The sequence below is a fragment of the Vitis riparia genome, unplaced genomic scaffold, assembly GCF_004353265.1.
Source record: "Vitis riparia cultivar Riparia Gloire de Montpellier isolate 1030 unplaced genomic scaffold, EGFV_Vit.rip_1.0 scaffold478_pilon_pilon, whole genome shotgun sequence".
Taxonomy (NCBI): Eukaryota; Viridiplantae; Streptophyta; class Magnoliopsida; order Vitales; family Vitaceae; genus Vitis; species Vitis riparia.
In genome coordinates this window covers 189,658-196,451 of record NW_023269688.1, presented here as the reverse complement: position 1 = coordinate 196,451, position 6,794 = coordinate 189,658, and positions in this window count along the sequence as shown.

The following is a 6,794-nucleotide window of genomic DNA, read 5'->3' as shown; positions in this document are numbered from 1 at the left end:
ATAACCCCTCTGTCTCAACAATATCGTCAAGTAGTCAAAACACTCTCTCATCACGATCCATCTATCATCGTGCAAAGCTCACCTCGGGTCAAACCATCTCAGACACTACCTGGTCAGATCCATGAAATGATGGAAAGGATAGGCAATGGTACTGTAGTATACAAAGGCGAATATGGGTAGTAAAGTCGTGTAATGGTACCAAGGGGTGGTGTCATGTCAAGCTCAAAATGGGTAGGTCATCAAGTCCACAAAGTCAAGGTATGAATATGGATATGGTACCGCTCTAATCAAAAGGTGACATGAGTCACAGTCTCGAACTCCCTAGGTCGATCTCCTGATCCTAAGTCAATAGGCTCAATATCCTCTATGATAGGTCAGGCCAAAGTGATCATGATATATAAGTGAAAAGACGTCTCATATCGAAAGCATAACACACATCAACACAAGATATGTAAAACACACTCACGAGAAAAATGCCACATACTCAAATAAAATATCATATCATTAAATGAATCAACGAGTACATCATGTGTGAAACGATAAAGGACTACAAATGACCAGACTCTCAACATGAACTACAAACGACCCTAAACCAAAACCAAATTGGACTCAACAAAGCAAAGATGACTCTGACGAACTAAAAACAGGACTCAACAAAACGGAAACGACTCTGATGACGACCATAATCAGGATGAAAAGGTGCTCTAAAGTGAACTACTGCAAAGTGATGTATCCATGTCTACTGAACCAAGTCCTCAACCTGGCAGATCCCAAAATACCATATGCCAACAGTACCATCAACATCCAAATCAATCTACTGAAGACTAGGAGGAGGAGGGACTGCATGTGTAGAATGCGTAGGCAGAGGATTGGTGGTCACATTGGGCCCAGCCAAGTTGACCAACCCCGAATCGATCAAGTCCTGTATCGCATGATGGAGTGCCGAACAACGCTCAGTATCGTGTCCCTAAATCTGATGATACAAGCAATGCTCATGAAAGCGAAAATGTGGAGGAATAGGATGCGGCAAAGGGCGTGGCGCCAAAGGAACGATCAAACCACCATCTCTGAGCTTCTCAAAAGCTCTAGTCAAGGTCATGCCCAAAGGAGTGAACTGTCTTGCAGCCCTCTGTGCATACGGTCTAGGCGGTGGGTGAGTAGTGGCTCTCGGATGCGAAGGTCGTGGCTGCATGCTAGTCTGAGTAATGTAAGGCTCCTAAACATAATTCGGCTGATACTGATATTGCAGGTGAGAGAAATGAGCTTTGACTGTAGGAGGCCTATAAAGCGAGTGATGCGTAGGCCTTCGATGCTGATAACTAATAGCGCCAACCTCTCCAGATCTACTAAATGGTCCAATCAGCTTCTTCCCCTTACTGTCAGGGGAAGGAGTAGTATCTGTCCATAATCCTCGAGCAATGGCCTCCTCAACACTGAAAGCTGCCTGAACCAAACTCCTGAGATCCTGAAATGGGATGCCCACAAGACGTCTCGAGAATCTCGGTTGTAGGTTCCGAAGAACCATATCAATCTGATCCTGCTCCTTAGGTCGATCTATCATACCAGCCACTTTTGCCTCCAACGAGTGATAAAGGAAGAAATAGACTCATCTGGCCTATGCCTGGTGGCCTCCAACTCTCGTCTGGATACATCAATATCGGCACTGAAATTGAACTAAGTCAGGAACTCATGAGCCACATCCTCCCAGGTGCGAAGTCTCGAAGGCTCAAGTGAAGCAAACCATCTCTGAGCTGCTCCACTAAGTGACATGGGGAAGAGGGCCACCAACTGTGCATCATCTATCCCATGTGCTCTCATGACTGTGCTGTATAGTCTCAAGTGGATCTTGGGACAACCAATCCCACTGTAACGCTCAATGTCTGGCATGCAAAACTTGGCGGGCAAACTAGCCGCCGGTATGCCATCTCTGTCATCCCAAGTCAAACCTCCGTCCTGCAATTTGATCTGTCTCACCTTGGACTCAAGCCTCTCAACCCTGGCCTCCTACTCGGCTAATCGAGTATCCTCAATAGTAGGAACCATGAGAGGCGGCACTATGATAGTAGGTGGCAGAATGGACTCATAATGATCTGCCAGATGGAACGGAGTACCAAGTGAAACCCTAGGTGGACGAGTCTGTGCTGTCTGAGATGCATGAGGAATCGTCTCGTCAGCAACCATGCCAACTGGATGAGAATCCTGGCGAGAACTCTCTATCTGATCCAAGCGTCTACTGACTCCGGCCATGAACTCCTGGATGGAAGCAAGTGTGGAAGCTAGCTCGTCCGACATCTCAACTGAACTATCTGAACTTGGATATGAATCTGCTCTGATCAATCAACCTCCTACTCTCCTCCAAGAATGTGACTCCAGACTCAACCTATCACGCCCCAAGACCCACTCCAAGGGCGTGACGGTCATTTCACACCTCAAACCCGAAGGCTTAAAGTATAATCTGACCCAAACAATCATATTGTAACTGGATGTTACCAATTACCAAATACCTGTTCAGAGTAGCAGAACAAAATCTAAAATCCTCAAATTCAATTTCCAAATAACTTCCAAATATCAAATGATCCAAATGAACATAACTAACAGTTAAAACAAAATCCAACATAAAATCCTAAGTCAAATTCTAATGATGACTATTCCTCAGCCTAGCCATCACTCCTCACCCGAACTAAGAGTACCTGAAAAATTTTCAACAATTGGGAATGAGCTCACAGCCCAATAAGGAATATTAATGCAATTCATGGATCAAATATTTTCATTTCAAATAGGAGAAATCATTTTTTTTTTCTCATCAAATATCAGAGTTTCAACAATACTAATATATTCAAAATTCAACCAACCATTTTCATATCAAATTCAAACACTTTCACATAAGATTCAATCAAATCCATTCAATTTTCATTACTCTGGTTATCAAATATCAAATGCCCAGTTAGGTGGGACTTTTCAAATGGGTGGCTAGCCTCAAATTGTTCCTGGTGGACGGAACCAAACACTACTAGTACTAGTAACCTCTAACCAAACCCCTAGAGGCTGGGGTCCAAATCAATTACATTTCCACCATGAAATGTAAAGGTCAACTATTATATCCCGTTGACAGGGCCAAATAGTCAACTATTATATCCCATTGATAAGGGCCAAATAAACCAGAGTGATGTTTTTGTTCAAGTATTCAAATTTACACAACATAATATCTCCATATTTTGTGTCATAAATAAAACAAAATATTCCAACATAATATTTAGTGCAAAACAGTCTGATCCATGCATGGTAACAAAATATCATTTTCTTTTCCACAATTCAAAATAACATATAAAATAATTTAATTTTATAAATATTGCATTAACTTCCCTTACCTCAAAATATGCAAAGACCTTGAAGGAAAAATAACCCTGAAAAGTCTACTCCTCACCTAACACAATAAAAAGACCACTATTACTATTTACCTCAAAATATAAATCTGATAATCCTAAAAATTTCTAAATGTTAAGATTAATATTTCTGATTAACAAAGTAATAATTTAATTACTCTATTCCTTATTTAATTAAAATTAATAAATTCTCAATTTGTTTCTAATAACACATTACTAATTTAATTAAATTACAATTTTATTTCATTATAAAATTCTATATATATATATATATATATTTTGCTAAATCTCTCATTCTATTTATTACAAAAAAAAAAGACCATTATTACTATTATCTTATTTATTAATCTAGAACTAAATATTATTATTATTATTATTATTATTTAATTAAACAATTCAAAAGCCATTCATGACTCTCGGGTACACCAAACCAAAAAGTAAGTTTTTTTTTTTTTTTTGCTTGCTTCCAGCACAGCACGCGTACGCCCCTTTTGTTTTTGTTTTTTTTTGTTTTTTTGTTTTTTTTTTTCCTTCTTTCCTTCCAGTGCTGTGGACACGCATTCTTTTTTTTTTTTTTTTTTTTTTTTTTTTTTATATTAACCCTAACCTAAAATCGAAACTTTCCAAGGAATTTTTTTTTTTTTTCATCTAATAAAATTTAAGATCTCCTAAATTCCAACAATAAAATCAAAATCTTAAATTTTTATTATTTTGATATTAAAACGAATTAAAAATAAAATAATCTAACCCTAATCTAGATTTGGGGTTTTCCAAAAAAAATATATCTAATGTGTTTGAAATTAATCAATGAATCTAAAATATTAAACTAGGGGTTAGATTCTTACCTATAGAGATCTGTTCTTCAACCCTGAAATCTGACTCCAACCTACGTTCTCTGGAATTCTGCGAACAGGAACTCTATTCAGAAAAGAACGGAAAGAATAAAATTTCTAATTTATACCTAGGGTATTTATTCGTAAAATTACCCTTTTACCCCTCTTCCTTTTTATTAAATTAATTAATTAACTAAATTAATTATTATTAGTAATTTCCTAAATTACCCTTAAAAGAAAATGCTTGGGCGTTACACAACCGACTCCTAAACCGACTCCCTACAATGCAAACAAAACGGATGAAGGACACGAGATAAAACTCTAAAAGACGACAATACAACATGCAAGCACATGGTCCTGAGATGGCAATCCGAAATTTGGATGTATGACGAAAACTCTAGAGTCATAAAGGTACCCACTGCGAGATGGGTACAAATGTGACCAGAGAATCTCCATCAATAATCCGAGATAAAAGAGGTGTGAAAAAAAAAACGCTATCACGAGATCAATACCCCATCTATAACCACATATCCTTGAATCAACCTTCAACTCGAGCTCCATAAGAGAAAAAAATGGTAAGGTGATCAAAGCAACTCTCTCGAAAAAAGTGTGAATATGAAAACGTGTCTTTCACCTTTCAGTAATGAAAATATGAGCGTCGAGTCGAAAATTGAATCAAGGATCAAACAAAGAAATGGTGTATCAAACCCGTGATAGGTGCACAGCGTAAAAAGATGATCATGATCAATGAACATATCCCAAAGTATCCAACAAGTGACAACAAAGCGAAATGGTGTGTTGAGCCAAGAAAGAAAGACGAAAACCCTAGGGAGAAAGCATGACAAACTCATCAAGTAAAAAACATAATCCAATGTGACACGACAAAGGTGATCCAACCGATACTCAAACTCACACCGGTCTCTGAGCACTCAACTGGAGACTAAAAAGAGAGAGTGTCGAATCCGAACTATGACCTCAGAGGCTCTGAAAGCCCTCAGACGCACCCACGTGTAAGGAGAGAGTCCTAATTGAAGGATCTACGGCTCAACCTACGAGGTCAAGGTGGCTCTAAATGGATATGGGTGGACTTTAAAAGATCCCTAGCAGAAGCGATCGTACCCTCCAGCGGTACGCAACCTTCTGCACGCCTCCGGAGAGACGGGGCGCTTCCATGCAAGGTGGTCATCACCTCCACACATGCACTACCTCGTATCCCAGGGGGTTTCCTATGGTGAAACCTCTCAAAACTCTCAGCACTCAGGGGTAATCTAAGGTGCAGAGTGAACGGTGTGGGTGCATCCGAAAATCCTATGAAACTAAAAGAAAACACACTAGCCACACAAATATCCTGAAATCTAGCTCTGGGCTATACAAATCTTCAAAGTTCGGACTCCAGTCAGCATCAATATGTCGACCACCTCCATAATGCTCCCGTACATCGATATAGCCCATCGCTAGACCCTATTCCTAATCACTAGCTCGGTCGAAGAGCAAACAAAGCAACAAGTCTCGTATCAAATACGAGACCAAGGAAAATAATATCGACCGAGACTAGGGACTTGGAAATAAGGGGATAAGTGTGTGTCCCACATAGACAGGCAACTCATGCAATCACACGGAACGAGAGAATTCATGCAATAGGCAGTCATGCAAAACAGGTATATATCATCAAAATCTACACACAAACTAATCGAGAAGAATATCTGGCAAATGGTAGCATGCTCCATGATAATCAAGATAATATATAACTGAGAGAAACAATCATGTCAAATCAAAAGATATACAATGGTGAGTCTATACATGTGAAGTAATCAGAACAAACATGGCAAAATCAGAGTCATTATGCTAAGCAAGGTAAGATGATCAATCAACATAATCAGTATATCAATGTCCCAAACAAATATAGCTATGAAGCACGGAAAAAAACGCCACAATCGGAATGCTCAATCAAGATAAACAATCATCATAATCAATATGTCAATGTCCCTAGTTAAAACAAACACCCAAGCATTCATCAAGTGTAATGATATAAAGAGCTCTCAATGTGTAATCAATAGTCAAATAAGCACACACACAAAGAGAGGTGGGTACCCACTGATCGACCAATCAAACGCCACATTCACCTCAATCTATGTTCAAGCTTGACCCTCTAGTGATCCCTAGTGGAGTCGCCATTTTGTGGACCCCGCATTTCGGCTCATGCGTTTTCCACTCGATGACGAGCTCGATTTTTATTTGAAAAATTGATTTTATTTATTAAAAGAATGACTTGGAGTCGCCACTTATTTTTGTTTTATTTTTAAAGGGTAAACAAAATAAGAAAGAAAACCCTAAGTGTGACTCCTTATTTTGGAAAATGTGGTATGCGAAAAACCGGATCGGGTTCGGGGGTCAGGTTACTTATCAGGAAGGTACGGTAAAAACCGTAGCACCCTTCTAAGTCCCTAAAAACAGGTCTCTACTAATAAAATGAAGCTGACGTGGCAATTGACGAGTAAATCAATGAATATCCTGAATGATCATGCACACATAAAAGTCGAGACATGCATAAACAACGATTAGAGGAAAATGGGTACAT